General features: G+C 49.8%; 1 protein-coding gene and 1 pseudogene across 1 annotated transcript in view; both read left to right on the top strand.

Moving 5' to 3' along the window:
- Nucleotides 1-22,716, top strand: part of LOC136508248 (tubby-like F-box protein 14) — a 48,324-nt gene that overhangs the window by 12,990 nt on the left and 12,618 nt on the right. The window lies entirely within an intron of this gene.
- LOC136507303 (pentatricopeptide repeat-containing protein At4g15720-like) lies at nucleotides 2,805-22,414 on the top strand (annotated as a pseudogene).

The following is a 22,716-nucleotide window of genomic DNA, read 5'->3' on the forward strand; positions in this document are numbered from 1 at the left end:
AATATGCATACTGTTATTTACTCTCTATTTACTATCTCCCACCGATTATCCGGAGGGACCATATTGACCGCACCACGAACACCGTACGATCGGTTCCCCTACGGCCTCACGTCCCCGCAGACATGTGTGCTCGGGGGCTCCAAAGGATGCTGGCGCCATCCTCTCTCACATCTGAATTCGTGGGAATGGTGAGCTATGCTCCTACCACTTTCCATGAACTCCCGAGTGACGAGGGTGAGAGCGATGTGGCACCTAGCCACCGTTCGTCCTGGGAGTGCGCTATGGCAGACGCTCCGAGACAGCCATATATGGTTGCGGAGTCTGTGCAGACTCACACCCCTCTAGACCCATGTGCAGGGGCCCTCGCATTTGCGCAAGAGCACGCCGAGGAACTACGACAATGGTGGTAGAACCAGCCTGCGCCGGCGTGCTCGGTGCGGCATGTTGTGCCCCATGCGCATCACCCGGTGGGCGGCGCCCGCTAGGTCCAACATGACATCATGAACAAGGGGAATGATCCCCCACAATTCGCTCAGGCTAGCCAGAACATAGATGCTATGGCAATGCTTCTACGTGGCATTCCCGAGCCCGTTGACCCCCAGGAGCAGGCGGTCTACTAGAACCTCTGGGTGCTGATAGAAGCCATCGTCGTTCAACAGGCGGAAAGCTCCGCATCGTGACTCCAACACACGCCCTCTCTCCCCACCGTGGGAGTGGGGATGTGCCAAATGGATCACTCCATCCGCTCGCCCCTACAGCCACCAAGTGCGGCTCGGGAGGCAGCGGCTGCGCCACGGTCTGACCTGACGCCTGCTCTACACCGACCGCCGATACGCGAATGGCCTGGTCTGCACCAAGACGCTCGTAGCGTCATCAGCAACTGGCACTAGGCCCGGCATGATGATGATGTCCACCGGACGGTGATGAGGGCAGGCGACATGGGTCCCAACCGAACCATCGAGGGTAGCAGTGAAACGCGCCCCAGGCATGGTTGTCGGCCAGATGACCAGAGTCCTAGCCCTAAGGGCCTAGGACCACGGGCCTTTGACCGGCGTATCCAGAGAGCACCATTCCCACAGCACTTCCGACCACCCACCAACATCACCAAATACACCAGGGAGACAAACCTCGGTATTTGGCTCGAAGATTTCTGGCTCGCCTACTGAGCCAGAGGGGTGGATGATGACTTTTTCATCATTCAATATCTCCCCATCTGCGTGGGGGAACATGTTCGGGCATGGCTGGAATTCCTCCCGCATGACAGCATCCACGACTAGGCGGACCTCAAGAGGGTCTTCATCGGAAATTTCCAGGGGACGTATGTCTGCCCTGGAAACTTCTGGGACGTCAAGAGCTACCAGCAGGAGCCCAGCGAGTCCCTGCGGGATTACATCCGCAGGTTCTCCCAACGATGCAACTCCCTTCCTGATGTCATCGATGCGAACATCATCAACGCATTCCTCTCTAGGATGACCTGTGAGTCCTTGATCCACAAGCTCGGCTGCTTGAAGCCCCATACCACCCGCGACCTGCTCGACGTCGCCACTAACCACGCCTCCAGCGAGGATGCCATCGGAGCAGTCTTCAACGAAGGCCGAGACAAAGGTAAGGCCAAGCGCACAGACCAAGACGAGGGCCCCTCCACACAGAGGGGCAAGAAGAACAAAAAGGATCGGCGCTGATCAGACAACACCGCGTTGGTCGCCACGGCTGATCGCACGGGCAAGCAGCCCCAACAGGGACTGCCTGACCACTTCAACAAGCTCATGGATAGCTTGTGCACCAACCACGTCTACCCCGTCAAACACCTCTACAAAGGAATGCGAGCTCCTCAAATGTTTCCTACGATAGGCCGGCGGGCCAAAAGAAGGAGACGGCAAAGAGGCGGTAGCCAAGAAAGGAGGCATGGCGAGCAAGGACGGAGATGGCTTCCCCGACCTTGAGGAATGCATCATGATCTTCGACGGATCCGATGTCATCTGGTCCAAGTGTCAGCACAAGGTGCGCTATAGGGAGGCGTGCGCCGCTGAGACAGCCGTCCCCTCCTTCCTTAGCTGGTCAGAATCTCTGATCACCTTTGATCAGAGGGACCATCCCTCCCACGTCGTGAGACTAGGACATTACCCGCTCGTCGTCGACCCCATCGTCCGTAAGAAGCGCCTCTCCAAGGTGCTGATGGATGGAGGTAGCGGCCTGAACATCCTCTACGTCGACACCCTTGACACCATGCGCATCCCCGGGTTGAAACTCCGCCTGGTGGGCTCTCCCTTCCATGGGGTGATCTCAGGAGCATAGGCATACCCGCTCGAGCAGATCGACCTACCCGTCACATTTGGCAACCGAGCCAACTTCCCCTCGGAGGTCCTTACCTTCGAAGTGGTGGACTTTCTAGGGTCCTACCACGCCATCTTGGGGCGGCCATGCTACGCCAAATTCCTAGTAATCCCCAACTACACCTACCTGAAGCTGAAGATGTCGAGACCAAACGACGTCATCACCATGAGCAGTGCCTTTCGCACGTCTTCACGTGCGACTGTGAGCATTTCGAGCTCGCCACCGCGGTCATCAACTCGTCCAAGCTTCCATGGCTCGGGGAGTCGTCGACCCTAGCAGTCCCAGACTGCAACAAACCAAACTCCTCGATGGCCTTCCGCCCACTCAAGGAAACCAAGGCAGTGGGAATCGACCCCACCGACCCAACCAAAATGGTGCGGATCGAGACCCAGCTCCTAGCCAAATAGGAATGCGAGCTCGTCGATTTCCTACACGCCAATCGTCATGTCTTCGCATGGAAGCCATCCGACATGCTAGGCATACCATGGGACATCGCCGAGCACGCGCTGCGCCTCATCCCGGGCTCAAAGCCTGCTAAGCAATGCCTACGCTGTTTCAACGATGAAAGGCGCAGGGCCATAGGTGATGATATCGCCAAACTCCTGGCAGCTAAATTTATCAGAGAGGTATTCCACTCCGACTGGCTTGCTAATCCTGTTCTTGTTAAAAAGAAGACCGGGAAATGGAGAATGTGCATTGATTATACTAGCCTCAACAACGCATGTCCAAAGGATCACTTTCCTTTGACACGCATAGACCAGATAGTTGACTCCACCTCGGGTTGCGAGATCCTCTCCTTTATAGATGCCTACTCGGACTATCACCAGATCGCGATGAAAAGAGTCTGATCAGCTTGCATCCTCGTTCATCACCCCGTGTGGTTCGTACTGCTACATAACCATGCCTTTCGGCCTAAAAACGCTGGTGCCACCTACCAAAGGTGCATGCAGCAATGCTTCACCGACTAAATCGACCCGCTCGATCAGCCTGATCAAGCCAAGCGGCCAAGACCAACGATCGCTGTCTTTGTTGATGACATAGTGGTCAAAACAGCTCAAGCCTGTGACCTGATCGCAAACTTGGCTGCAACGTTCGTGAACCTCCAAAGGTTAAACATCAGATTGAATCCCGATAAATGTGTTTTTGGGGTTCCAAAGGGGAAGCTGCTAGGATACATTGTGTCCGAGCGTGACATCGAGGCCAACCCCAAAAAAATCATGGCCATTTCCAACATGGGCCCCATATGCAACGTCAAGGGCATGCAAAGGCTCACCGGCTGCCTAGCAGCTCTGAGCCAGTTCATCTCTCGGCTCAGCGAACGAGGGATGCCACTCTACAAGCTCCTAAAAAGATGGACGCCTTCATCTGGACTAAGGAAGCTCAACAGGCTCTAGAGAGCCTCAAAGCATCCCTGACGTCTGCCCTAATCCTCGTCTCTCCTAAACAAGGAGAACCCCTCCTCCTCTACGTCGTTGCCAGCAACCATGTGGTAAGCGCCGCCCTGATCATCAAAAGGGAAGAACCGAGACACCACCGTAAGGTCCAGTGGCCCATATACTTCATCGGGGAGGTACTCATCGACCCCAAGGTCCGGTACCCCTAGGTGCAGAAGCTCCTATACGCCATGCTAATGGCAACCCGGAAGCTCCTGCACTACTTCACCAACCTCGAAGTCATGGTCGTCACTTTATACCCGCTCGGAGACATCGTCTGCAACCGTGACGCCGTGGGACAGATCTCTAAGTGGGCACTCAAACTCATGGGCCATGACATCAGGTATATCCCCTGTACCGCCATTAAGTCTCAAGCTCTCACAGATTTTGTTGTTGAATGGACGGTGGTCCAGCTACCGACCCCAGACGTCGCCCACGAATACTGGACAATGTACTTCGACGGGTCCATCATGGCGCCCAGATCGAGGGCTGGAGTGGTTTTTATCTCCCCAGTGGGAGTAGGCTCCACTACGCCATCCGCCTCCACTTTTCAGCCTCAAACAATGCTGTAGAGTATGAGGCCCTCATCAACGGACTACGCATTGCCACCAAACTTAGTGCTACATGACTCTACGTTCATGGTGACTCGGAGCTAGTCGTCAATCAGGTCATGAAGGTGTCCTCCTGCAAAATCCCCCTCATGGCGGCATACTGCCAAGAGGTGTGCAAGTTCGAGGACAAATTCCAAGGAATCGAGCTGCATCACATCCCCCGAAAGGACAATGATGCCACCGATTTTCTCGCAAAATTGGCCGCCAGGCGGGATCCATCCCTGAGCGAGGTCTTCATTAATGATCTCCATGAGCCATCCGCCCATATCCTAGAAGGTCCAATCTAGACACACCCTAACGCCAAGCCGGCGCCCAGGGGCTCCGACCCCTACGCCAAGCCGGCGCTCAGAGGCTCTGACCCCAGTGCCTCTATGACGACGTCACCCGCTAACATCGCCATATTGGCACTCGATCAAACTGACTGGCAAGCACCGCTACTCGCCTACCTCCTCAAGGAGGTTCTTCCGCCCAAAAGGATTGAAGCTCGATGGATCGCTCGACGCGTCAAGACCTTCATCGCGCTTGGTGATGAACTCTACAAACGGAGTCCATCGGGGGTGCTCATGAAGTGCATGTCAACTAACTAGGGGAAGCAGCTCCTCGAGGTCCATGCCGAGATCTGCAGACATCATGTGGCCCTGAGGTAGCTGGTCGAAAAAGTCTTTCACTAAGGTTTTTACTGGCCCACCACACTACGAGATGTAGAGGAGGTCATCTGCAGGTGTGAGGGATGCCAATTTTATGCTCAGCAAACTCATTTGCTGGCACAGGAACTTCAAACCATCTACATCAGCTGACCATTCACGGTCTAGGCCTAAATATGGTAGGGCCCCTTAAAAAGGGCCCGGGCGGCTTCACTCGCATACTAGTAGCAGCCGACAAGTTCATCAAGTGGATAGAGGCCAAGCCCATCACCAACATCCGATCGGAAGAGGTGGTCAAATTCTTCCTCGACATCATCTACCGGTTCAGCGTTCCTAACTGTATCATCACTGACCATGGGACTAACTTCACCGGAAAGAAGTTCCTAGACTTTAGTGATGGATACGGCATCAAGATCAACTAGGCCTCGGTTGGACTCCCACATACTAACGGTCAGGCCGAGCATGCCAATGGCATGGTCCTCCAAGGACTTAAGCCACACATCTTCGACTGACTCAACAAATACACCGGGCGATGGGTTGCAGAGGTCCCAGCGATCCTCTAGAGCCTAAGAACAACCCAGAACTGATCCATAGGGTTCACACCCTTCTTCCTGGCCTATGGAGCTAAAGCAGTGCTGCCCTCCGACCTCAACCACGACGCCCCAAGAGTGAAGGCTTTCGACCATGACCGAGCCGTGGAGACTCAGCAAGACATAGTCGACCTGCTCGAAGAGGCCCGCGAGACGACCATCATCCACTCTGCTCGCTACCAGCAAACTCTCTGTAGGTACCACAAAAGGAAGATCAGGGGGAGGATCCTCGAAGTCGGTGATTTCGTACTCTAGAGGACCCAATCAACGAAGGAAAAACACAAACTCTCTCCACCATGGGAAGGACCCTATATGGTGACCGAAGTGATCCGACCGGACACCTACCGACTGGAGGACGACAACGGCAACGTTCTCACCAACACTTGAAACATTGAACAGCTACGTCATTTTTTCTCCTAAATTTGGTCTTACTGCTTTTTAGTCAAACACTTGCTCCTGTAAAGCACCCCAGCCCGAACACTTTTAGCCCGGGTCGCTCGGGGGCTCCATGAGGGTACAATACTAAATACTACCTCTCTTTTTACTATCACATGGTAACAACCTTGTCCCCGAATGGAAGCGCATTCTATTCCTTTGATTGCCCTATGTGACTTTGTTCTTACTCCTAATCGAACGCACCCCACCACGACCTATGGTTATGAGCAGCCGAGCCCCGTGGGCCATGCCTAGGTTCTTAAAAGTTGCAGCCTATAGAACTAACGGATAGGTGCAAAAAAGAAAGGATAAAAACAAAAGCTATGCTAGGATAAAAAACAAGGAACGGATAGTGGTTCTATCACAAAAACAGAACTGATGTATTCATTGATACAAAAAACAGTTCACACGGGGACTCACCCACGAACTCAACTATTACATTTTCTAACTACTTCTACTCCAAATACTACTACGGCCGCTCGATGACATCGTCTGACGCCAAAGGAGAGGCCATGTCACACACCACCGGACATAACCATCGCTATAGGGGCCTCGCCTAGTTTCGCTCCCTTAACTTCGGTGAGCGCAACGAGTACCTCAAGGGACCCACCCGGTTCTGCTCCCTCGACTTCGGCGAGTGCAACGGGTACCTCAAGGGCGTCGCACCCATAGATGCTCAGCAGAAGAGCATGGAGCTCCGGACCTTCTCAAGCAGTCAAGATAGCTCCTAGGTAGGGACGTTGCTACCAACGTATGGCCACCATGGCTAGAAGAGATCTCATCAAACTTTATGCACTGGCCAACCTGAGCAGCTGTAGGCACGGAACCCTCCACCAGCATGATCTTGGGCAACTTCCCCTTCGATAAGGCTCGCCCGGTGAAGATCCACCAAAAAAAATCCACCCACGGCTCCAGCCCAAAAAAGGCCTCGCAGATGAATTCAGCGCGCCACCTCCTTCGGCGGAAGCCACCCCTTCTTAGGTAAAGATGGCCAGCACCGCCTTGGGCAGCCTCCAGCTCGACATCATGCTCCAGATTCATGAAAGGATCTATAAGTCCTCCCCCTCGCTTACCCTATCTCTCACTTAGGAACCGCCATAGCATATAGGCACTCTCGGTGAGGAGGAAGAAGGAGGAGAGGCAATAGTTGGAGAATTGGCAAAGGACTACAACGAAAAGCCCTCTCTTTCCCCCTATTTAAGGAGGAAACACAATAGCTGAGGAAGGGCAAAAGATCAGAGCAAAAAACTCTCTCCCGTCCCCCATTCAATATGGATGGGAAACGATAGGACGCACCCTGACCGATGGGACGCACACTGACCGATGAAACGATGCCTGGTCAGACAGAACGATGCCTGGTGAGACGGGACATGGCCTAGGTATGGCTCACCACTACCGCACACCGGGCGCAAAAAACCAAAGCGTCACCATGCGTAGGTGGCTCTCCGCCTCCCCAGGCAGGACTTGGAAAAACCCAAACAACGGGATCTCTGCCAGAAGAGACCATCGGGCTTCCTAAGTCGATCGAACGACTCAAAAAAACACCAAGAGATAGGTAAGGAGGAAAGGACGCCCCATGTAGACCATGCTGACTCCATCACGAACGACGAGCATGGGTCCCGGTCGGACATTTCTGATTAGAGCTCTTCAAACCCCATCACTCAAGTCATCAAGGTAACACTACTGACCCTCGCTATTTCTTTATAATCATTTTATATATCTATACACGCATTCATTCCATATGCCCATGCCCTAAATCGCTTGGGGGCTCAGGAACTAAGACATCGCACATGCGGCGAAATGCATCACAACGCTCTGTGTTGCGTCACGAAGTGGCAGTTGCCTCATTCGACATGAGCAATGACCGACCGAGGTTCGAAGGTCGGCCCACGAAGGGCCTGAGGCTGCCCCACATCAAATAGAGTCAGGGGAGAAAACACAGATGAGCCCCGTGTGGCCCTCGCCCAGTCTGCCCCAAAGCAAACAGGGTCAGCTCAACCTTCTTGTTCGATCCTAAACCTCTCGCCAAACCCATAGAATCTCCATCGAGGGGAGACCAATAGGCCACATGGGTCGGTCTTTGGAATGACCCAGGCATCTATCGGGTTGCAGGTAAAGGAGCAGTGGAATGTCACAAGAGGACTATGCCGACCCCATCACGAACGATGGACCCGGATTCCACTCGATCATACCCGTTAGCAAGCTCACCAAGCACGTCACTCGAGCCCAAGCGATCAAGGCAAGTGACAAAGCTTAGCCCCTCTAGTTGTGAGAAACTGAGGACGGGGTAACACACAAAACTCAAACCGACCCCTACCGAGGCCCAACGGGGCTCGGGGGCTCAAGACACCAAAACGCCTAGGTTTGCGACCCCGAACTTGCCCCATCCCTCGGCTATGCTTCGACTGCACACCAAACGCCTAGGTCTACGACCCCAAACTTGCCCCATCCCTCAGCTATGATTCGACTGCACACCAAACGCCTTTGTCCGCGACCCCAAACTCGCCCATCCCTCGGCTACGCTTCAACTGCACCCAAATGCCTGGGTCTGCGACCCCGAACTCGCTCCATCCCTCGGCTATGCCTTGTCGACGAAATATGGTCGGCAGTCTACCTAGGAGTATGCCCAAGGTAGTAGATTATCGGTAGACAGATGCGCAAGCTACAAACAAGACGGTGATGCAAGACAGACACGAGGTTTTATCCAGGTTCGGCCGCCAAGAAGGCGTAATACCTACGTCCTGCGTCTGATTTGTATTGCTGTATGTCAATGAGAGATGTTTTTTAGAGGGGTCCTCTGCCCACCTTATATAGTCCGGGGGGCAGAGTTACAGATCTGGAAACTAATCCTAGCCAATTACAATTGCCATATGTGACCGGATAAGGATTCCTATTCTAACCGACCAGGATTTTGCCTGATCGTCAAATCTGCCTTGACTCCTTACGCGGGGCTCCGAACAGGTTGGCCGAGCCACGCGTCATCTTTTGGTGGACCGGACTCACCGATCCGGGCCGACCCAAGCTTAGCCATAAGGGTATAGGGGTTAATACCCCCACAGCTAGTCCCCGAGCACCATGTATTATGCTGCGACACGCCATTTTAACCTTCTCCGACAAGTAAGGCTTGAGTCCTTGACATCTCTGACCACCATTGTCGCCAGAGAAGTAGGTTGTCCGAAGAATGTATGGTGCTCTTAAGAAAAAAGAAAAATATTTCTGTCCTAGGAAGTGTGCCCACTTGTATTTCTAAACAAAAATGTAAGTGCGTCTTGAAGCGTAGCGCCCTTGATCATCAGAGGCATAGGAGTCGAAAAACAAACACATTCACTGCAAGGTGAAGTGTGCCCACTTAGTCCCCGAGCCTAGTAGTAGGTGACGTAGGCACGTGGTGCCAGGGTCTAAAAAGAATTCCCAGTTAAGTTGAGAACCCAAGTGTCGTACAAGCAATATGAGATGCACCGGCAGGTGCATCGTACCGATGTAGTCCCCGAGCTTGCTAGAAGGCGAAGTATGAGCCTTGTAGCAAGGTCTAAATAAATGTCTCTCAACTGTATGTGAGTACAAATCACATGTAGTCGAGGAAAGCAATCTCCGAGCAGTGGTCGGGACAGTCCCCGAGCACGATAGTAATCCTTACAATCAGTCAAAGCATAAGGGTCGATTAAATAAACACATTCACCGCAAGGTGAAGTGTGCCCACTTAGTCCCCGGGCCTAGTAGTAGGTGACGTAGGCATGTGGTGCCAGGGTCTAAAAAGAAGAATTTCCATTGAAGTTAAGAATCCAATCATCATGCAGGCGATACGAGATGCACCGGCAGGTGCATCGTACCGATGTAGTCCCCGAGCTTACTGGAAGGCGAAGTATGAGCCTTGTAGCAAGGTCTAAATAAATGTCTCTCAACTGTATGTGAGTACAAATCACATGTAGTTGAGGAAAACAATCTCCGAGCAGTGGTCGGGATAGTCCCCGAGCACATTAATAGCCGGAGCAATCCCCATACACAGCAGCGGTCGGAGCAGTCCCCGAGCACGGCAGTGGTCTGGGCGGTTCCCGAGCACGGCAGTGGTCTGGGCAGTCCCCGAGCACGGCAGTGGTCTGGTCCATCATTAGGCACAAGACATGCAGCGAAAGGAAAAAGAACGCCGCTTGTATTATTATTTAGTGTATTTATTTATCTCCTTACTCTGTCAAGTCCAAACTGTCATGTCTGGTCAAAAAAGCAGATGGATATAACACGTCACTCTGCCTTATTACTCTTTCTGGCAAACAGTCGCTTGGCACCTGTATGGAGGTGCGTCAGTGTGGGCCCTCTCACACTATCATCGAAGAGGCACGTACACTAGTAACGAAGGGGCGCGTTTATTGGCGTAGATCTCGAGGTTGTGAAAACAACCGTCTGCATCGCGTGCGCACATCTCCCAAGAATCTCAGGCGGACGAAACGATGGAGCTCTTGGTTATTTATAATATATAACTGGTAAGTTACTTTTTACCAATCCCCATTGTCATTCGTCGCCGTAACCTTCTTCTTCCTCTTGCCGAACCCTATTCCTCCGAAAATCATCACCAATCCCCCCGCCACCGCATCCACCCCCTTAGTAAGGACAGATTAATGGCAAAGAGAGATGCCTAGAAGAAAGGCGGAGTCATGGCGAAGGAGTGGTGGAAGTCAAGGAGCAATGAGCAGACCATCGAAGACCTCGTCGCCATGGGAGTGCTCCACAACAAGGCACTCACGGGATGGCGTGCGCCGGAAGGAGAAAGCTTCCCCAATCCACAACTAGGTGAGATTGTGGTTTTCAAGGATTTCTTCAAACAGGGTTTTGGGGTTCCAGTGCACCCTTTCCTTCAGGGTCTCTGCTTGTATTACGAGATTGGGACTTACAATCTGCATCCCAACTCGATTCTTCTTGTCTCCACCTTCATCCATCTTTGCGAGGCCTATGGTGGCTTCCAGCCCCATTTCGACCTCTTTCGCCACCTGTTCTGTCTGCGGAAGAAAGGGAGCGGCGGCTTGAAGATAGCCAAAGGCGTCTACCTTAATCTGCGTGACTGTATGAAGGCCCAGTACTTGCACTACCCCTAGAACACCTCGCTGGACGAATGGTACAAGAAGTGGTTCTACATCCGCGAAGAGCTGAACACAATCACCCTATGCGACGTGGGGTTGATTCCAAAGAAGAAGAACAGCTGGTTGGAGAAGCCCGAGCACTTGGAGCAGATCGCAGAACTACTCGGGATGATCCCATGGGGAAAGCTGGATGGTCCAAGTGTGGTCGGGAACTTCATCAGCCGAAGGATCTAGCCCTGCCAGAAGAGGGTACATCCTGGCTTCAAGTACCAGTGGAGCGTAGATCCAACGAGGACTATGAAAGAGGCGCTCGACAAGACAGAAGTCAAGGCCAGGATTGGGGAGCTATTCAATCTAGCCGATCCAAATTACGTCAGGTTAAACGACATCGAGCACGCCTTCAAGCTGGCCCGACCTCCTCCAAAGGTAAATGATGCTTCCTTGTACCTATAGAATCATGTTGTAACAAGAAATTGACTGTTGTCTCTTTTATGTTTCCCAGAGTAATGGTCGTGACCGGGCAGCAGTGTTCGTGTCTCCGCCCCCTGGTGTGGATTGGCCGCAAGTTGTCGGCCCAGCCGCCCAGACCAGTGCCAGGACCGAAGATGTCCACTGGGCGGCACTCGAGGTTGTGGAGGATGCATCGGCCAGAGCTGCTGGCAAGCGGCCGGCTGCCAATAAACATCGCCAGGCCATCTTCCCCCTTTTAGATGACGAAACAGAGGATGCGGATATCTTTCGACTCGTCCCTCGAAAGAGGAGGAGACAAATGGGGTCCACGGAGCAGGGTGGCTCCTCTGTGCCAGCAGTGATCACATCACCAACCACTACAACATAGAGGACAAGCGGGGGAAGTGTCGAGCACCAAACCTCGGTGCCAGTACTCGTCATGGAAAAAGATCCGGTGGAACCCGCCGAGCACGTGGAGCAGGCACGATCGAAGAGACGCTCCTTCGCCATGTCAATCCGTGCTTCCAAGCTGTAAGTATCTATAACTTTGATGTGAGCTTATAATTTGTATTGAATACTATTGTCTTCTGAACTTTTCCCTGGTATATCAGGTCGGCGTCCACCGAAAATCCCAACCAACTAGCCGGGTGTGGCACGGCTTCGCCAGTACTGGCGGAAAGAACTGCTCAGCAGCCGGTTGTGGAGGAACCTGTAGAAGAAATTCCACCGGAACCTCAGCAGACAAGCGGCCAGACGTCAGTCCCCGAGCAACTGGTCGAGAAGACAGCCGAGCAAAGTACAAGTGCTCCGAGCACTAACCCTGCTGGAGCGGGTACCTTGGCGCCAGGGAACTAGACCAAGCCGAGAAGTAGCAACCGGAGTTGGCACAGAGCACGCTAGCCGATGCTATAGCTCGTGAGAAGGCCATAGTGGTCGCGGAGACTGTAGACTCCAGACCAGCGCTGCCCCCTGAACAAGAGGCCGAAGAGGACGAAGTAGAAGAAATCCTGGGCCGTCCCCAAGATAAACGACAACATGTATATGTGTCGCGCTGGCGGAACAAAGAGTGGGTTATTCACGAAGAAATCCCAGAGGTCGAAGAGACCCTAAAAGTTGAATGGGCGGCAAAGCGTCTAGTGACAGAAGTCCGGGTATGTTTGGCTTGACCACTTGACCCTGTTATGTAGTCGATCTATCTGACTTAGCTTGTTTATATGCAGGACTTGATGAAGACCGCGAAGTACCGAAAGAGGTGCTTCGACCAGATTGAGGGAATCACGGCGAACAATAGAGAACTGGCGGCCGAGGTGGAACGCTTGTGCCGCCAACTTGAAGCCGCCGACCAGGAGAGGATAGAGCGAGAGGCACAGAACCAGAACCTGGTCGGCCAGCTCAATAACAAAGAGCGGGAAAAAACAAGTAAGTTGTCATTTTATCACAGCAAGTGTATGACACGTGTTGTTGCGTTGTTGGTAGTGACAGCTGTAATGCAGGCTTAGAAGCTGAAGTAACCTGCCTCCAAGAGGAGAAAAGCCGCATGACCGTAGAGTGTGGTCGTTTGAAGGAGGACAACGAGAAACTGGCATGCAACCAGTCTCAACTCCAGGACCACACCACCAAAATGAAGGAGGAACTAAAAAGTAAGTATTCCAGACCACCTTTCTCATTCTATTGCCCGCCTTGTCTTGTTGTGCCATTACATTTGATGTCTTGTACGGTGTGCAGTTTTAAAAGTCAATGCCAAGAGGCATCTAGAAGCCATGATCAAAGAGCGTGACGACTAGAAGGCATGATGCCTCGAGGCCACCGAGGATTGGGACACATGGAAGAACCGGTGCCAGGAAGTGGCAACTGGCATTTTGCCCGTCCTCGACCTTATTGACCCGGCGCTCACAAAGGAAGAGCCAAGGACGTCCCAGCTCGGACTGGTCGAGAGATGCAGACAAGCATGGGGATGGTTCCAAGAGTTTGTGAAGGAGGCGGGTGAGTACATGGGTGCCCATGTGCTAAGCATGGTGCGTGCCCACTACCCCCTGATCGATCTCAAGCGCCTAGAGGCTGGATACCCGAAAGAGGTAGACCCAGACAAGGCGGAGGAGCTTCGGATGACCCAGCTGGACCTGTCATCAAAGATAATTGGCGACATTAACCTGTGTGGAGGTGGAACAGCACCTATACAGGGGACGCCATCGACAAGTCAGTTGGAAACGCCATTAGTTGCAAAACAACCAACGAAGCCTACGGTCTTGACTAGCCAGGCATCGGTGGGGCCATCCCCTTTAGCTCGACTAGCACAAGAGTCCCCAAGACTCGAGTAGGATATCGGAAGCAGCGAGCAGTAGGTGCCGCGTGCCCCGACCAGCCAATGTAATAGGCTTAGAGCTGTAGAAGGAGGACATAGTTGTGTTATTGTAAACTTGGGCCTCTTCAGGCAAGCTTGTAATAACGTAATTGTATATCATTATAAGCTTGTTTGCTTTGTATAAAATGTTTTTAAGCTTGAAACTTATATTGGTGTAACTAAGTGAGAACATGTTAACGTTCTGTTTAGTTATACCATTTTGCTCGACACATCATCCTGAAAAGTTTGTGTGGCCCTAGTTTGCCATGTGGTCGGAGTGTGAGGTGCATGACCTGTGCACACGTAGACGCGAACAAGTCAAACTAAGGGGGACCTGCCGATCACCCGTAACGTAGAGAGCGGATCCCATGCACGTGTTGGGAGGAACCGGAGACAGGGCATGTTCCAAAAACCGTAGAAGGAGTGGTGGTCGGCTTTTACTGGCTAAGTAAGAATAACCATAAAATTCGAAGTGACACATTAGAGTGGTCGAAGAAATCATAATAGCTTTAATGAAGTAAATCGAAAGTACAAGAGGAGTACATATCTCAGTAGTTAAGCATAGAAACGTCTAAGCTTGTTGATGTGCCATGAGTTTGGTACATCAGTACCGTCCAGGTGAGCTAACCTATAAGACGTTGGTCGTGTGACTTCCTTGATCATGAAAGGACCCTCCCATGGGGTTGTGAGTTTATGGACACTAGCCTAGTTCGTCTTCCACTTCAGGACCAGGTCCCCGACCACGAAGAACTGCTCTTTAACGTTCTTGTTGTAGTACCTACGTAAAATAGCAAGGTATTTGGCCATACGTACACAAGAATCGAGTCGCTTCTCTTCTGCGCTATTCACTTCTAGTTCCCGTACTTCATTGACCCTTTTTTCATTGAAGTTCTCTACCCATGCTGATCTGAAGGCTATATCTGCTGGAAGGACTGCCTCAGCGCCGTAAACCATAAAGTACGGTGAGACGCCGGTGTTATGACTGGGCTGAGTTCTGAGGCCCTAGACCACGGCTGGTAACTCTTTGAGACATCTTCTAGGAGCTTTGTCATTTTCTCTGTACATCCTCTTCTTCAATGCATCTAAGATCATGCCATTGGCCCGCTCGACTTGTCCATTAGCTCTAGGGTGTGCCACCGAGACGTATTTTACTACTATGCTCCTTTCATCACCAAGCTCGTCAAGGCCGGCGTCGTGTCCCCCCTCACCTCTTGCAACCATCTCCTCGTGGCCTACTACCGCTGTGGCGCGATGGGCCGTGCTCGCGATCTGTTCGACGGAATACGGGATCGGGACGTCATCTCCTAGACAACGCTCATGTCCGGGTATGCCGCCGCCGCCACCGCCCGGCCCCAGTACCCCATGTCCCTCCTCTGCGCCATTGGCTCCAGCGGCGTGTGGCCTAACGCGGTCACCTTCTCGACGGCCGCCTGCGCCTGCGCGCGCCTCATGGACACGGGTCTTGGACAGCAGGTGCATGCCCGAGCGGAGGTTGCCGGGTGCGCGCGCGGCACCGTCATCGCCAATGCGCTCCTCGACATGTATGGCAAGGCCGGCGGCGTCGAGGACGCGCGCGCGGTGTTCGATGCCATGGCCGCACCGACGAGGAACGCCGTGTCTTGGGGCGCCATGCTGGCCATGTACACGCAGAACGCACTCGGGGATGAGGCGATCCGGCTCTTCGCCGACCTCAGGACGCGTGGCGACGGCATGGCGCCCAACCACTTCATGCTGGCGAGCGTCGTGAGCACGTGCGCGGGCATGGCGTGTCTGGGTATCGATAGGTGCGTCCATGGCACTGTCCTTCGGCTTGGGTATGGAAACAATGATGTGATTTCAGTGTCTCTGGTTGACATGTACTCCAAGTGCGGGTGCTATGAGTATTCAAGGAAGGTGTTCGACAGGATCAAACAGCCGTCGGTCGTCACTTACACCTCCATCATCCTTGCCACAGCAAAGTACGGCCACTGGAGATGCGCACTTTCTTTATTTGATGAGATGTTAGACCAAGGTGTGCAGCCAAATGATGTCACTCTGCTTGGTGTCATGCATGCTTGCAGCCATTCTGGTGTTGTTGACACCGGCCTTCAGCTCCTCCGCTCTATGCAGAGCAAATACGGAGTTGCTCCATGCCCCAGCCACTACACATCTGTGGTTTGTTGGTTTGATCTCCCAACCATAGTGGCCCAATGGCCACTTAGGCCTTGACCTCACGCCCTGATTGGGGGCGCCCAGTCCATCCATGGCTGGAGGGCCCCCATCACACTGCGCATTAAATAGAGGTAGGGTCGGCGGCTCTCAGTACAAGGTTCGCCTGTGCCGTACGCCCCACCTAGAAACCCTACTCCGATCTAACAGAGGGGCGCAGCCAGTGATGGGAAGCACCACCGCCGCCACGCCACTGCCTCCACCACCGCCGATCTCCACCGCTACTCCGACCATCGCTGCCGTGCGCAGATCTTCATCGACGAACCAGCGAAGGTAGGGAGCTCCTCTGATGGTCAGATGCTCCTACTCTCTCTCTGTCTCCTACTCCCGAAGGAAGCTCTAGGTGTATTTGATTCAACTGACAAAGAAATCACCCACTGGATCCACACCTAGATGATCCAAAGTAAATAACAATGGTACCAGAGCAAGGTCTAGTATGTGGATCTTGTTAGGGGCTAGAAACCGATTAGAAAAGAAAAGATAGACTAGATCCGTTTGGATCTAGATAGAGAACGAAGAACCGCATGGGGAAGATGAATGGTTTTTAAATCGGAAGAAGTAGAAACCCTAATCCTAGCAAAGAATAGAGAGAAAGGGGAGGGGTACCCATAACCCTAACCCTAACAGAAGGGAAAAGAAATGGACGGCAATCTGGGGGAAGTCTTACCAGGGCTTCCCCGCCGCCATCACTACCGCCTCACGCGGGATGGAGTACCCACCACTGGCTTGCTGACGCGCGGGAAGAGAATCAAAAGAACAACAAAGAAAAGAACAGATTAGATCCTTCGGATCTGAGCAGACAGAAGGGGTTCCTTAACCCTAACCCTAACCCTAACTGGGTGAAGATAGAAGGGGATCGGCCTCAAGATCGCTTGATTCGAACCCTAAACCCATGAATCGAACTAGGGGAAGAAGAATAGGAATCGAAACCCTAATCCTAGATCCAATCCCCATCCCCAAATCGGTCAAAACTGAGAAAAGCAAGATCCAAACAAGCAGAAACGCAGAAGGGGAAAAAGAAAAGCAAGGCCGGTGGCTTACCTCACCGCTGCCATCTCCGCTGTCGTGCAGGAAAGACCAGACCGCGCCGGTGTTCGTCGCTGAGGTGCATCCGCATGGGTACGGGTATAGGGCGCCGACACGGAGCTGCTTCATGACGGCGCGCTCTCCCGATGGGGAGCGCGCTCGCTGACAAGAGGGCCTACGGTGGCGCTGTCTTCGTCATCTCCTCCGGCGTGGCTCGCTGTCGCTCGAGATGCGTCGCGCTGCTGAGAGAGAGACGCGCAAGAGAGAAAGGGAGAAGAGGAAATGAAGCTAGGGTTTCTACATTGCGGGCAGCCTGACGGTTTTGTTTGCCCTAGATGCGCGCTCGGCCGTCGGATGCGCACGGACGGCCGAGATTGAGCGGGCTGCATCACGGCCCAGGCGGGGCGCGCTGCCGTGGCACTTTGCTAGCCTAGGCCCACGTTGCGGCCTGGGCAGGCAGTGCGTGCGCACGAGGGAGAGGGGCCGGGCTGAATGATGAGTTGGGCCGAGCCAGCTTCTGCTGTCTTGGGCCGAGAAAAGAAAAGAATGAGCCTAGTAATGCACAGTGGTGATTGAGAATTGTTTTATTTTTTCAGAAGCAGATTTCGATGATTTCATTCAAAGAGTGATTTAAAATCTCTGATAATTTTTGCACCAACGTGTTAGAATTTTCAAAGAGTAGAAAAGTACAGAAAAATGCTTCTGAAAAGTGGAAAAAGAAATTTTGTCAAGTTTCCGCTGCAAAGTTAAAGGTTTATTATCTTCTAATTTGAAGAGCAGTTATAGTTATTCAGTAAATGATGAAAAGTTTATCCTCTAGTTAAAATTAGAACCAACTGAAAAAAAAATTAATTGGAGGAATAGTCGGTTGATAGTTAAGATAAATTATAATATTGTTATTTTCTGACCAACGTTGATGATAACAATATTATAAGTTTATTTATGAGTTTAAGTTTAAAGTTAAATTATGGTATTTTTATTTTCTGACCAATGTTGATGATAACAATATTATAATTTTATGAGTTTTATGATTAAACTTTAAATCTCTGATGAATTTTGCATCAAAGTGACCAATTTTCAGAGAATATATAAAGATCAAGGAATGCTCTTAAACTAGAGAAATGTATTTTCATGTTTCCGCTGCAATGAAGTTGATTGTCTTCTAATTAAATTCGAACCAACGGGAGAATTTAATTTTGAGGAGCAGTTCTATGTTTTTAAGATTATTGAATTTCTATACGTTAATTTCATTTCTGCCCAACGGTGATGTGGAATTAATGTAGAAGAATGATGTTTTATTCTATTTCTGCCCAACGGTGATATAGAATAGAACATAAAGTTTTCAAAGTTTAATGAGCATTATTGTTGAATATTTTTCAGACAAAAGACCTCCATGCTTTCATTCTTGAAGGCAAAAAGAGAAATGAGCTGGGTACTTATGACTCAGATGATGAAATGCCTAAGGGCAAGTTATGTATGAAAGAATGCCATTGGTTAAGGGACTGTGTTCTCTTTAAAGAATGGCTTCAAAAGAAAAGAATTCTAGGATATTGATCCAAGAAAAGAGATAGATCAATGAGAGTTTTCATTGAGAAATGTCTTTTATGTACTCTCTGTGAAAAAGAATTTATTTTCAGTTTCACTTATGAGAGTTGTAAAAGTCATATACATGTTTAATTTGACTAACATTGGATTACACATATGTGTTAAAGAATATTCGGATTTATTTCTGAATTTGATGATTGAACATGAGCCAATCCTGGCAATTATGTCTGTTCAAGAGAATTATCTTGCATGGCGGGAAAAAGTTTGTGATAGTACCCGCATGGCGGGAAAAGTTTGAGAAAATACCCGCATGGCGGGGTAAAGTTGGCATAGTACATATGTTAACCAATCCTGCATGGCGAGAGGAGGATGTGATGATTCATGTGCTCTAAAGAAATATCCCGCACATGAAGAGAAGTTTGGGATAGATCTTATGCTATTCTAGTATTTACCGTACACTCAGATTGTGTCATGGTCATAAGTACTCAATAAGTTTAAGAACAAAAGAAAGTTGCATGTGAACCAAAAGATAAGAATGATATGCAAGTGTGACTTGTAGAAGTATTGATAATAATAGACTATGTTGAGTTTTGAAGTGTAATGAGGAAAATATACTCCCATATGAATTTTGTTTGCATGATGTAATCATGTGGATGAAGTAAGTAATCAAAGTTTTCTCATTCACAAGAGTTCTGAATGTTTCAAAATTGTGGTAGAAAAGTTCATACCACATTTCGAGGGGGAGAAATGTAAGATTAATTAAGAAAGACAATTAAGAAAGATACTTCCCCCATACTTCAGATAATGCAATGCATACTATGCATTGAAGGTAAAAGTGATCTATAAAAGATGAATGTGATCGTTGAGGGAGTAAGACGGTCATAATAATGATACCCCTAAAGTAAAGAAATAGCTAAATTCTTGGACCTTTTACAGTTCCGATAGGAAGATAGCATAGTCAGCTAGTATTTATACTGGATAACGCCATATGAGTTTTTAGCAGATTAAACCCAAAATAAGAAATTTGAAGATACACCATCTTTACAGAAGATGGAGTAATCTGGGGGAGCATGGTATGTAGATACCTAAAGCTTGAATAGAAGTGGGATTACATATCCACTACAGTGTTTAGAGCAACAAATTGCTTAATACATGTTGATGTTGTATGACATATACAACACCTGATGTTAGCTCTTAAAGAAGATGAATAAGTAAACAAGAATCTTATGATACGGGAGGCTATAGAACATTTGCCTTTTGGCAATAAAGAGCAACAATAGCCCCATACGAAAGAAGTGCCACGAGGCCCTAGAAGGTCTCAAAGAATAAGAAAGAAATTCAAATGGAGGATAATTCCACCTCATTTGAAAAGCCATGAGAGGGTGTTCACTCATCTAAATGGCAAGAAGTAAAGGAAGATGAAATGAAATCGATACCAATGATGTTTGGGACTTAGAAGAAATTCCCAATGGAGCCAAAACAGTAGGCTGTAATGGGTCTACAAGACAAAGGTGACTTCAAAGGGAATATAGAAAGATATCAAAAGGGAATATTGAAAGCTATAAAGCGCCACTTGTGGTGAAATGATTTACACAAAGAGAAGGAATAGATTATAATGAGCATGCAATGATTCTTTTAGAATCATAATGGTGTTAGTGGCACATTATGATTTATAGTTACATCAAAAGGATGTAAAGACACATTCCTCAATGGGGATTTGTATGGAAAAGTTTACATGGCATAACTCAAAAGGTTTTGTCGTAGAAGGAAAAGAATGTAAAGGGATGTTGCCTAAAGAAATCCATTTATGGATTAAAGCAAATTTCAAGACAGTGGTTCTTTAAGTTTGATAGTACAATAAGAAAGTTTGAGTTTTAAAGAGAATGTAGAGGACAATTGTATTTATGCAAAGTTTAAACATGGAAAATTTATTTTCCTAATCCTGCATGTGGGTAGCACCTTACTCGCTAGTAGTGGTGTTAATCTACTATTGGAGAAGAAGCAGTTCTTGTCCTTAAGTTTCAATGAGAATGGTCTTGGTAAAGCATCATTCGTTCCAGGAATTGGAACTTAACGAGATAAAAGGAAAAGGGGTATTAGAACTGTCTCAAGTGTATACTTAGAGAAGATTCTAAAGAAATAAAGTATATATGTGAATAAACCTGCGCCTGTTCCTATAGTCAAGGGTAATAGTTTTTGGAACTTTCAGTGTTCCAATAATAAATGTGAGATCGATCAAATGGACGTCCTATATGCTTTAGCTGTTGGAAGCTTACTGAATGCTTATAAGCAAGAACTTACCCTGACATAGTTTATGTATCCGGGATGTTTTTTGGCAGAAGTCCAGTCTAGATATAGATCACTGGAATGGAGTTGAGAATGTTTTGCAATTGTGCAAAGATTTATAGGCCTCATGGTAAGTGAGAAAGAATAAGTACTCTCAAATAGTTGTGGATACAAAAGTTAAATTTTGGCGAGATGTTTAGTGAAACCCACATAGTAGCTAACACTCGCAGTTGGAGTTTTATTGTGGAAAAGCTCCAAAAAAACAGTTGTGGTGTCATCAAAGATGCATAACCATGGTATAGCTTGTTATGAGGCTTAAGGACAGGCGAAGTGGTTAAAAGAACTTACACCCGAAATTGATAATGGTATACAACAGCAATAACCATTTAAGTAGTTCGCTCCTATAACAACGGGTCAAGTGTGCTGCCAAACACATTGACGTTAAAGTTGTATGTTGTGAAGGAGAAAGTCCGGAATTATACTAAAAGTATTGAACATATAAGTAACAAGCAAGTGCTTGTGGATCCACGTACAAAAGGCTTACCACCCAGTGTGTTTGGAGAACACACAGTCGACATGGATTTATGGTATAGCCTATGATTTCCGGACAATAAAGGGCCCAAAGTTAAAGAATCTGTTTCAGAACAGAGATGTGTATTGTAGCTGTTAAATCTATCGGCGATTGACCGTGACGATGAAGCATGCTCTATGCACTAATCTGTGATGGAACAAATAAAAGTGAAAAGGATTAAAGTCAAAGTTTAAAGTTAAAGTATGAGTTGAGATCAAGGGGGAGAATGTTGGTTTGATCTCCCAACCACAGTGGCCCAACGGCCACTTGGGCCTTGACCTCGCGCCCTGATCGGGGGCGCCCAGTCCATCTATGGCTGGCGGGCCCCCGTCACACTGCGCATTAAATAGAGGTAGGGTCGGCGGCTCTCAGTACGAGGTTCGCCTGCGCCGTACGCCCCACCTAGAAACCCTACTTCGATCTAACAGAGGGGCACAACCAGTGACGGGAAGCACCGCCGGCGCCACGCCACTGCCTCCACCACCGCCGGTCTCCACCGCTACTCCGACCGTCGCTGCCGTGCGCAGATCTTCATCGACGAACCAGCGAAGGCAGAGAGCTCCTCCGACGGTCAGATGCTCCTACTCTCTCTGTCTCCTACTCCCGAAGAAAGCTCTAGGTGTATTTGATTCAACTGACAAAGAAATCACCCACTGGATCCACACCTAGATGATCCAAAGTAAATAACACGGTTGACATGCTCGACCGGGCAGGGCGGCTCGAGGCGGCATTTGAGCTGGCCAAGGAGGCACAGCTTGAAGGCAACGATGCCCTCTTGCTGTCAGCTTGCCGGACACATAAGCGCCTAGACCTAGCAACCATGGCTGGTCAAATGGGTCTATCAAGGGCAAACCTGCTGATTAAATAAACAAAAACCAGGAAAGAAATACGGGCCTGCCCTTGTTAGCTTGTACGTACTTGCTTGCCTCAAGTTCAGATTTAAACTAGCTGGTGCCAAGGAGGCTCACCCAAACTAGCTGGTGCCAAGGAGGCTCACCCAAAGATTCCAATAACTTGTGTTGTTGCTGTGCCACTGCCTCCCAAGTACTAATACGTAGTCAATATAGGGAACAACTAGAGAGCAGTAAGATGACAAACAATTGCACTAAATAATCCTGACTTTCATCAAGAAAACAAAAACCGATATCTGAATAATCAACAAATCGACCC

Source organism: Miscanthus floridulus, chromosome 15, assembly GCF_019320115.1.
Source record: "Miscanthus floridulus cultivar M001 chromosome 15, ASM1932011v1, whole genome shotgun sequence".
Classification (NCBI taxonomy): domain Eukaryota; kingdom Viridiplantae; phylum Streptophyta; class Magnoliopsida; order Poales; family Poaceae; genus Miscanthus; species Miscanthus floridulus.